We start from the raw sequence: 11,839 nt of genomic DNA, 5'->3' as shown, positions 1-11,839 counted from the left end.
TCCTATTGACTTTAATGGGGTTTGTTATTCTGGTTCGAACTTTCTCGGTGTTCGAAAGTTCGGGTCCGAACCAAACAGGGGTCCATTTGGCCCATCCCTGGTCTCTATAATGTCAAATCTTTTCTCTATATGTTGACTAATCTTAAATTAAGTTCTTTTCAGGTGATCCTAGGACACACAGCTCAGCTTTTATTACAGGTAGAAGGTATATCTAGACACCTTTCTATGTCTGGTGTAAAGCAAAGTACAATTTCTAAATAACCTGACACATACACTGGTTAAATAAAAAACTGTGAATCTTAATGTATCCTTAGACATGAGGTAACAGCAAACCAACTTGGCTGATTTTCTTTTTTTTTTGGAGGGGGAGGGGGTTTGCAACGTTTTTTGGTATTGGCACTACCATTCTAAATAATATTTGAAAAGAAAGGTAGAGGGTGGTGGGATTATCACGGTGCCACTGAGAGAAACCAAGTTCTGAGTACAAATACAAAAATAAATAATTTTATTGAAGTTACAGAAAAATATTACAAGTCTATTTAATGACTTGAACAGTACATTGTAAACATGGGAGCAAAGTGTCATATGTACAAACGGTCAGGTCCTTCCGACTAGTTTCGCCAAACCCTTGGCTTCATCAGGGGATTACGACATGACCAGCTCAGTAAATAGCTCTAGAAAAACATAAAAAGATTTTTTCAAAATTTAACACAATCAATATTTTAGACAGTACATACAATATGGATAGGATAGGTGGCTGGACTAAAAAAGGCATGGCTCAGGTAAATCCCAGAAAAGCAAACCCCCCAGAAAGAATCCCTAATGGTGCAAGAATGCATCAACCCCCATAATAGGATAGATTAGATGTCAGACCTACCCACTGTCCCCACAGGGATCAATCAGGAAGCGCAGACCCCATAAAGGATAAAGTCGGATCCAAAGAGCCCGAGTGTGGCTGTAGAGGGCAATAGAAAAAGGACCATATTAGAGTGGAAAGCCCCCAACAGGGGAAAGTAGTGCAAGATAACCTAATTATTATTAATAACATCATATTTAGCAAAAACAGCTAAAAAAACATACCTAGAGGACTAAAAATTAAAAGAAAAGGCAGGGGCACTGTATTGGGTTTGATGTAGCTTATCTAAAAGAAAACCACACAAAGAAAATACATTTTTGAGTTTAACCACTTTACCACTGGGCCAATTTTTTTCTCTCTGTGGCACCGTGATAATCCCACCACCCTCTACCTTTCTTTTTAATTAATTTAAGGGATGAGGTGCCGTATTCAATTTTGGACATTCGACCACTAATTGCCCATTCTAAATAATATACATTTTTTACTATTTCAAGGTTGTGCAATATATTTTTAAATACAATTTTATCACTGACTAAGAAGTTTATTTCTCTTTTATTTAAGAACTATCTTGCATTGGAAATTCTATAATAAAGCTTCTTATGAAGAACATATTATCACACTTTGAAGTCTAAGTTTGTCTTCTGAGACCCTTATTCCGCTTACACACGACACATTTTTTGGGTTGTAAAAAACAATGTTTTTCAGACTCTAGGATCAGCATTAAAACAGCCTTTCCTACACACGATTGTTAAAAAAAAAATGCTCTAGCAAAGCGCGGTGACGTACAACACGTACAATGGCACTATAAAGGGGAAGTTCCATTCGGATGACGCCACCCTTTGGGCTGCTTTAGCTGATTTTGTGTTAGTAAAAGACGATTCGCGCTTTTCTGTCTGTTAGGCCTCGTTCACACGACCGGACATGTCCGCTGAAACTGGTCCGCGGACCAGTTTCAGAGGACAGATCCGATTGTGTGTACAGGCTAGCGGACAGATTTCCAGCGGTCAAAAGTTTCTTAGCATGCTAAGAAACTTGTCCGCTGGAGAGCTGTCCGTCGGACATGTCCGCTGGTTAGTACGTCTAACCAGCGGACCGAAATCCCGCGCATGCGTCGAATTGATTCGACACATGCGTGGAAGCATTGAACTTGCGCGATAGAGAACATCGGTGTCGTCTTCATCACCGCGTTCTCTGTCCGCGGGGATTTTGGTTTGATGGTGTGTGCAGCCATCAGACCGAAATCTCCGAGCAGACATGTCCGAAGAAAACGGTCGACGGACCGTTTTCATCGGACATGTCCTGTGGTGTGTACGAGGCCTTACAGCGTGATGAATGTGCTTATTCCATTATGAACGGTAGTTTTACCAGAATGAGCGCTCCCGTCTCATAACTTGCTTCTGAGCATGCACGGGTTTTTCATGTCGTTAAAGCCCACACACGATCATTTTTTACAACCCGAAAAACGACAACGTTTAAAACGTTGTGAAAAAATAGAGCATGTTCGGAAAAAAATTGCCCGTTTTTCAGAACCCGAAAAATGCTCTGAAGCCCACACACGATCGTTTAAATGACATTTTTAAAAAACGTAATTTTTTACAACCTGAAAAATGATCGTGTGTACGCGGCATTACTGTTGCTTTTTTGTTTTTATAAATATAAATGTTATTTCATTTCAGGTCAGCATTAAAAAAAAAAATATATAGTATATATCAAAGACAGGGGTCTAAAAGTATAAAAGTATAGCTAGCTTTGGTTTTATTATATATATATATATATATATATATATATATATATATGTGTGTGTGTGTGTGTGTGTGTGTGTGTGTGTGTAAAATATACTTATTGGAATCGGTTAGCAGCACAACAATAAAAATCATGAAAACTTAAAAAAAAAAGATATTTTTCATGTGAATCAATGACAATGGCCTTTATCTCTGCCAGGATTTTCTCTGGCCTTTATCTTTGCAAGCATTTTCTCTGACATAAAGAAGAGAGGGACCACACTAGTCCCTAAAGATTAAAGTGGATGTAAACCTGGTCATTAAAATACAAGCTTTAACATGCTAAAGTTACTTTTACAGCTCAGAAACTCCTCTCAAAACCCACTAGTTCTGGGGGGGGTTTTCCAGCCAGAAAATGCTCCAGCCAAAACATGCGGATAACAACCTATGTGTGCATGGGTGTTTGCATGGATATAGACATAGAATAACATGCTGGGGAGTTTACTAGCTGTAGAAAAAAAAGGCCTGAATCCAAAAACAGCAGCCGTAAAAATGTCCAGTGTGCATGAGGCCTAAAGGTTGCTATTAGTGGCCTATACTGTATCCTGTTAGGCCTGTACACTCTAGCTGATACTTGATGGAAGCTTATGTCTATATATTTTCAATTAGTTACAAATTTAGGCAATGATGTTAAACCTTGCATACCAATTTACAGATACAGATTTGAATCATTCCAACAAAAGTTTTCATTTGAGAGACAACAATACACAGATCCCTAACTATATTTTTCCTATAATGATAAAACATAAAGTAACTGTCATTCTTGGTTCAAGATGAAAGAGTAAGTTAAAAAAGCTGCTGTCTTCAAGAAGACTTGAGATTTTTCTTAAAATAATTCTGACAAGTAGGATATGGTCACGTCTTATTCAGTGTTCTGCTGGTAACACAAAGCTACATAGCTCGCAGCACAAAGGAATAAGGTGAAAGAGCATGGGTATCAGTGAAAGTTAAAATAATAAAAAAAGGGAAAGATGGCTTTAGATCTTGCCTTTTTTTGAGAATGTTATTTCCTCAAACAATGGAGATTCAAAATAAATGAAACCGATAAAGAGACAGTGCAACTGAAAGCAACAAATAACTCAAATAACTGACTTTTTCATTTTCCTTAATGTGCATACAGGTTGACAGGTTGACAAGAGGCCTTTATTTACAAGTATCTGGAGATTGTTTTAGCATTTTACTACTTGCCTTTTAACTCCATGACAAATGCAAATACAAATCCTTGGTTGGCCTACTTAAAGCTGATCTACAGGTTTTAGTGAGGTTTAAATAGTTCATTTGGACCTAGTGTCACAAACTATGGTGAACGGAAGTGAACAACAACTGCGGCGAGCAAAAGATTTCAATACACCTCTCTATGTTATGTGATATTTCAGTATTGGACCCTGTTGCAAAGAATGAATTTTGACCATTCTCTGATTCCAGTCAAACAAGCCAGGATGCCCCCCCCCCCCCCCCCCCGCAGGAATGCAATATGTTACACTCGTCTCCAAGAAGTCTTGTGTAAAAGTTCTGTAAAATTTCAACAGAAGTGTAGACGTACATAAACTGGTGAGATTTTTTTTGGCTGATATGTTTGTATGTTGAACGTTTATTTTTATTTTTTTGTAATGTTCGTGTGTGTTAGGCCTGTAACCAGTGTAGTGCACTGGTGAGTGGGAACCTGGGTATATAGCCTGTAGATTGACAGGATAAACCACACATCTTTGCGGAAAAAGTGGGAGAAATATAGATTTTTATTTTATTTTAATTTTTTTATTATTTTTACCCATGTGAATGTGAAAAGAGCTTTCTGTTCCTATAGAGGATCAATTTATTTGCGGAAAAAGTGGGAGAAATATAGATTTTTATTTTATTTATTTTTTATTATTATTTTTTTTTAGTTTAAAGTTTTTATTTTTATTTCATCTTTACCCATGTGAAAGTGAAAAGAGCTTTCTGTTCTTAGAGAGGATCAATGTGGCCTGCATTCTGACAGGGAGGGCGTTGATTTAGAGTGCGCTCGGTAGGACTACAAATAGTCAGTTTTTTTGTTTATTTGTTATTTCCTGGGGATCTGTATCTGTTTGTTGGTCTGTGTTTATATTACCTAAGCAACTGTTCAGTGTATTTAGTTGCAGTCAACGTAACAATGGATATTCTTGAACAGTTTACTGAGGAAAATGCTTGTGCCCATTTTAGTAATACACAAAAGAATGCGTTAGTACACCAATTCAATGATCTATTAAAACAATGCAATAATGCAATACGCATAATGAGGCCCTCAAATCTAAAAAGTCTTCCAAAGAAGGCAAGAAAAAGAGGATGGCAAATTTGGTGCGCATGTTATTGTTATTGTTCTGTCTGATTGCAGAACAGACAGAATTACAATGGTGTAAAGATAGGACTGAATTATTAGGAAGGATAGAAAATGTGCGTAAAGATATTTCAGTGGTAGCTACGAATGCTGACATGAATGTGTGTGAGTGTGATGAAATGAGGGATGAGATTGAACAATTGATGACTGAGAATGGCTTGTTGGAGCAAGGAGTGGATGAATGAAAGGAAACATGTATGTTGAGGGAACAATGTATCGCATCTTTAGAAAAGAAAGAGGCTGTGAATGAATCTGCGATAGAAATACTTAAGAGAAAGTAACAGGAGTGTAAAACTCAGCTAGCCCACAAAGATCATGCCATTCTATCTTTGAAAGCGCAGGCAATGGAGAAAGTGCACAGCCATTGTTGTGCTAACAAGGATACACAGTCTAGTGTGACACAGGAGAGGGGGGAAGGTATGCTGATAGAACAGCAACCAGTATGGTCAGCTGACAATCCTGAAGAGGCCCCAGATCACAGTTCTTCTATCTATACTCCTGCGTCAGAAAGGACTTGGCCAGGATCTGCGATTATAAAGAGGGAGGGTGGCACCCAATCCACGACACTCTCCATACAAGATCGCACAAATCGGTGCCAGATTTTGGGAACATTTGATACGAGTGCTTCACCCATTAGTCTCTCAAACAGGCTGGAAGCTGTAGTGACACAGTACATTTTAAACAATAGGGATGCATGCGCACTCCTCCGCGCATGGCTTCCATTGCAACTGTGTGAAAACTGCAACCACCAGTCGGGAATCATAGAGGTCTAACTCCCGAGTTAAACTCAAATTGGGGGAACTCGGCAGATAGAATGAAGGAAATGCAGCACATAATGGGAGGAAGGGATACTAGGGGTACAGATGCCCTACAAAATACTACATTTAGGAGGGGAATTGATCCAATACTCTTTTGCAGTGAATACTTCACCATTTATAAGGCCACATATAATTGTCCTGATATGTCTCACGATGACAGTAGTTTTCTGTGTTCTATGGCTAATAAGTGCACATGTATTGATAACCATACCAGAATTGCACTGAGGAATGCCACCTCATATCAGACCTTTATAAACATATTAAGGGACTGGGTTCGGGAGACAGATCAAGACAATAGGCCCCACAAAAGAGTTGCCGAAGTAGTTAAAAGTGAAGGTAGAGTGAGGTTTGCAGGCAGGTGTTACAGATGTGGCAATACAGGCCATGTAATGAAGGACTGTCAATTGCCTAGAAGGAACACAGATGAGAAGAGGCTGTGGCATAAAAAGGAACAGCAAAAACCTGAATCAGATAAGGTGGCAACGGAGCCGAACAAGGCACCTGATGTTACTTTATATGATCCTCTGTTTAGGGAGTTAGAGAGGATAGTGCAAGCTAAAATAAACCAGGAGGAATATAAAACCCCACCCCCAACCAATCCTTATTTTAAACCATAGGGATGTCAGGCCCCGGTATTGTCCCTAGTATGTCACCTGGACAGGGACAAAAGCAGCAGACCACGTATCCAAGGGGCGATAGGGGGCCATTGCACAAATATATTACTAGATAGTGGAGCTGCTGTAAGTCTAACTAATATCAGACTTCAAAAAGATCCTAATGGGAAACAAATCTTCCTTAGAGGATTTGGAGGAAAACTAGTACCTTCTGAGCAATCAATACCTGTATCCATAGAAATACAGAGGTTATGTGTGGAACACAATTTATTTCTTTCCCCAATGCATGAGGGCACTATTTTTGGCTCGGATGTCATGGGGGCACATGGACTGATTCTAGATCTATGTAACAGGGTATTGTGGAAAGGGTCTAGATACAAAGGCAAGGTGCACATGGTCATGGACAGCTGGGAGGTTGCATCAGTTGAAACAGATGAAATCCTTGACCCACAGGCAATACTGAAAACAGAGGACCAAATATTGGCTAAAATCTTGTGGCAACATAATGAAGTGCAAAGTTTCAAACATGATTGTTAAAATTGAGGGCCCTGATCCGCCACCTCAGAGTCAGTACAAAATTCCACCCGAATCTATCCCATACATAGAGAGTACAGTGAGGAATTTGTTGGCACAAAATGTAATTAAAGAATGCCAATCTAAAACAAATGCAGCCCTCTGGCCAGGAAAGAAGGAGGGGGGATGGTGGCCCACTGTAGATTTCCGTGCGCTAAACAGATGCACCCCATCTATTACAAATGTAGTTGCCAAGATGCCAGACATGATGACAGCACTGAAACCTTCAGCAAAAGTGTACTCATCAATTGACATATCAAATGGCTATTTTTCCATTCCCATACATGAGGATAGCCAATACAAGCTAGCCTTTACGTTTCAGGGAAAACAGTATGCATTCTGTAGATTAGCTCAGGGGTTCAAATCCAGCTCTACGTACTTCCATATCTGTATGGTGGACATTCTGAAGACATTTTCAGGGCCAGAATGCATCATCCAGTATGTGGATGACATACTGCTCCAAATAGAGACAAAAGAGCCGCATTATGCTCTGTTGGAGGAGCTCCTGACACTAATTGAGAATGCAGGTCTGAAATTAAACCCCAAAAAGGCACAATTGATGAAGGATTCAGTATGTTTCTTGGGTGTGATAGTTTCACAGGGTGGGAGGACTCCAGACCCAAACAAATGTGAAACTATCGGGAGATTACCAAGACCAGTCACTAAAACCGCACTGAGACAATTCCTGGGGATGGTCGGTTTCTGCAGGGACTTCATTGAAGGCTTTGCAGAAAAGGCAAGACCACTGTATGATTTTCTCAAAAGAAGGAAACAGACCCCTTAGACTGGTTGGGAGAGCATGAGCAAGTTTTCACCAAGCTAAAGGTGGGTCTGATGCAGGCCCCGGCCTTAAGCAATCCAAACGCCGATTTGCCCTTTGCACTACAAGTATATGCCTCTGCAGTAGCAATAACAGCAGTATTGCTGCAGGAGAGGCAGGGCAAATGGGTACCGGTGGGATACTGGTCCAGGGTACTAAGCCCGGTAGAGAGGGGATTCGATGAATGTGTCAGAAACCTTTTGGCAGTGCACTGGGCGGTTCTCGCCACAGAGCATGTTGTGGGGTTTGGCAAAATCATTCTGCAGACACCCCATTCTCCAATTAAAATGCTTTTGGAACGTACCCTCAGTGGAGTATCTTCCCAAAGGGTAGCCAGATGGCTAGTGGATTTAACGCACAGAAATCTGGCTGTGACCCACAATTCCACCTACACTCTCCCACAATTGATGCAATATGAGGGCGAGCAGCATGACTGTGGGGAGATACATCGGACTAGAACACAGGAGGTATTTAGGTTAACAGCAGGTGATGTAGACCTTAAAATCTGGGTGGATGGATCAAGGTACTGGGATGAAGGAAGTTTTCACACAGGGTATGCCCTGTGGTGCCCCCAGACCAATGAAAAAATCATGACCAAATGCCCTCAAAGTTTTTCTGCCCAAAGAGCTGAACTGGAGGCAGTGATAGAGGTTATCACGCATTTCAGTTCAGGTCCCATAACCGTATTCTCTGACAACGCCTATGTAACAAGGTCTCTGACCGATTACATGCCTCTGTGGCAGTCAAGGGGCTTCAGTGATGTCTCTGGGAAAGACTTGATACATAGTGCGGTGCGAGATATATGGGAAAGAGCAAGTGTGGAACCTCAGAGAGTGGCTATCATTAAGGTGAGAGCTCACCAAAGAGGTGGAGAGTTACTGTGGGCAACAACAAGGCAGATGAGCTGGCAAAGGAGGCAGCTTTGATAGGGGTCAAGTGGACACCCTATGATGCTGAAGGCAGACAGGCCTGGGAGGAACATAATTTTGAGGAGCAGGAGGTGAAAGCGGGTTCACATGAACTCCTGCCAGTGCTAAGGATGCCTACCCCATGTTTAGCAGTTGAACAAAATAAGGATGAGGCCTTGAGCTCAATCAAAAAGCAGCTTAGAACAAAAGCGGCAGATGCTCCCCAAAATTATGTATTACAAGACGATCTACTATTAAGAGAGACTTCAGAAGGAAGATGGTTTGTAGTACCCTCCCAGCATCAGAAGGATTTAGTCCGGGAGAATCACAGGTTAACAGGCCACATGGGTGTTCAGTGTACCTTGAAATTTGTGCAAGCTAGATACTGGTGGGAGGCAATGGGTAACACAGTGTCACAGGTAGTGCAGGAATGTTTGATCTGTGCACAAATGAACCCTAGGCCAAAAGGACAGAAACCAGTCTTAGCAAGGGTATCGGTAGCTGATGGACCCTGGGAGAACCTGCAGATTGATTTTGTTGGTCCATTACCAAGTGCCACTGGAGGATATAGATATCTGCTGGTAGTTGTGGATGTTTTTTCAAAGCGGGAGGAGGCTCTACCTCTGAGGAAGGACTCTGCTACTGCCACAGCTAGAGCTTTGTGGACTGATGTCTTTTCAAGATGGGGGTTCCACAAAGTCCTGGAATCTGATAGAGGGACTCACTTTACCGGCAGGGTCATGAAAAATATTTGTGAACTGCTGGGAGTAGAACAGAGATTCCATGTACCATACCATCCACAATCGACAGGGATGGTTGAGAGGATGAATCGAACACTGAAAGAGAGACTTAAAAAGATGGTACTGCAATCAGGAAAGAACTGGCTGATTCATCTGCCTTCAATCCTGATGGCGGTACGAGGGTCTACAGCGAAAGGTACATCATTAACCCCATATCAGTTGATGATGGGAAGAATTATGAACCTCAGCCACCCAGCAGACCCAATACTTAGCACCCAGTGAGAGAGAGTGCTGAAAGGGACAAAGGTCCGGATAATATCAGAGGGTCCTAAGTTACCAGAGACATACCAATGGGGCCAGCACGGCAATTTGCAATACAAAGTTTCTTTTGCTTTTGGACGATTTAATCCTAACTTAACATCAGAGGGGGCGGGGTCACGTGACGGGTGGCCCTGCCTCCTCTATATAAGTAATGTCACAGCTCCAGCGCGTCATATATTTCAGCAAACTCTCCCTGACTATGTACTTGACAGAAACACAGTATATCACAGGTGCACAGGTGGTGTGGCAGGTGTACTGCTGTTGAAATATTCAGAGTCACCTATAGATTGCAAACAGCCCCTATAGTTGAACAAAATTCCTAAACTATATGAAGCACAGCAAATGTCACAGGAATAGAGTGCTTGTTGATATTTCTGGAGCAACATACACCTAAAACTGTCCCTATGATTCAGCAGCCTTTCCCTCACATAAGTGAAGCAGTGACAACGAGCCAGATGCCATAAGATGATGCAGATATCAAAGAAATAAAGTGTGCTTCTTGATATTTCTGGAGCAGTATACAAGCATAGACCTAACACTGTCCCTCAGCAGATTCAGCAACCTTTCCCTCACATAAGTGAAATCCAGTGAAAACGAGCCAGATACACCTAAGACTTTCCCTAAGCAGCAGATTCCAGCAGCCTTTCCCTATCTAGAGTGAAGCAGAGTGACTATCTGTGCTGTGTGCCTCTATCTAATATAGAGGCACGTCACATGATGGGTCACATGCTGCACTGGCCAATCACAGCCATGCCATAAGTAGGTTCCCAGTCACAGTAGTAACACGAATGGCGATTGGCTGCTGCGCAGCGCGCCAAAACATACCCGAACTCCGAACCCGGACTTTTTCCAACTATTCGGGTTCGGGTCCGGGCTCGGGAAAAACCCAAAGTCCGTACCGAACCCGAACTTTACAGTTCGGGTTCGCTCAACCCTAATCAACACTAGAGATTTTGACTCTTTGCATAAACTTAATGTAATTGCCAATAAAAACAAAAAGAAAATTATTGCGCACACCCAACCTATAGTGCATACATCAGCTGCGTCTCAAGTGTGCCATACAGCACAAAACAAGCATAGTAAAAATAAGGAGTCGCGCTATTTAACTGTGATAAGAACAAAAACAACAATGTTTGTGAAATACAAAATATAAGTGACTGTTAGGATAGCATGAATATCTCCACAGTAGTAAATTAATACAACACAAATGGAATATGAGCAAGCCGAGAGGTTTGAAGGAGTCCAAAGGTATAGTGATGAAAAAAATCTCAGATGTCAGTGATTGCAACCACGCTGTGATCAGGACAAACAGGAGACCTCCACCACAGATATTACTGACTCTTACCGCAACTCAGTAAAATAACAGCAAAAAGGTAACAGATCCGCAGCAGCAGCCCAAATGATCAATCCTCCAATAACGGTGTCTTTAACATAGGACCTTCCCATTCAATGGCAACCAGCATTCAGCTCCAAAGACATGTAAATAAACACCAGGGAACATACATAGCGTAATACTGCGCAGATTTTATTTGAAAAGAAAGTAGCCAATTGCTTACTTACATTTCAGACTTTAAAAACAGGCTTCAAGCGAACATAAAAACAGTAAATAAAACACAGCCGGCCGGCCTGTGTATGGGCGTGCGTCCGGAGTATCCGGATCCTCACACATGTAAACGCGGTCAAGGCGTCTCCTCCCGACGTTTCGTCACGATAGGGACATTGCCAATAAAAGCCTTTGACACTTATGGAATGCTTGTAATTATACTTCAGTATACCATAGTAACATCTGATAAAAAGATCTAAAAACAATGAAGCAGCAGACTTTGTGTCATTCTCAAAACGTTTGGCCACGGCTGTACATGTCCCCCCAGGTCACACCCAGTGCCATTTGTTTTGCAACCCCATGTCTATTAGACCAGAAAATGGCCATTACTATTTCTTTTTTTTCCCCAAAAACAGTGGTCTATTATTATAGCCCAAGTTAAACCTCAGTTAAAGTAGTTAACTACATTCTAGTTGGATAAAAGATGTGCAATGTCTGAGGCCCCGTAC

General features: G+C 41.5%; 1 long non-coding RNA gene and 1 pseudogene across 1 annotated transcript; one reads left to right on the top strand and one right to left on the bottom strand.

The window, feature by feature from the left end:
- Positions 1-486: 486 nt before the first annotated feature.
- Positions 487-957, bottom strand: LOC120924848. The gene is made up of 2 exons (XR_005746450.1): positions 878-957; positions 487-674 (listed from the first exon to the last, which is right to left on the bottom strand). It is a non-coding gene; the product is annotated as an uncharacterized LOC120924848 (long non-coding RNA).
- A 4,380-nt stretch (positions 958-5,337) lies between these two features.
- Positions 5,338-6,428, top strand: LOC120942923 (annotated as a pseudogene).
- The last annotated feature ends 5,411 nt before the right edge of the window (positions 6,429-11,839 follow it).

This window comes from Rana temporaria, chromosome 1 (assembly GCF_905171775.1).
Source record: "Rana temporaria chromosome 1, aRanTem1.1, whole genome shotgun sequence".
Taxonomy (NCBI): Eukaryota; Metazoa; Chordata; class Amphibia; order Anura; family Ranidae; genus Rana; species Rana temporaria.
This window is presented reverse-complemented; position numbering and strand designations above follow the sequence as displayed.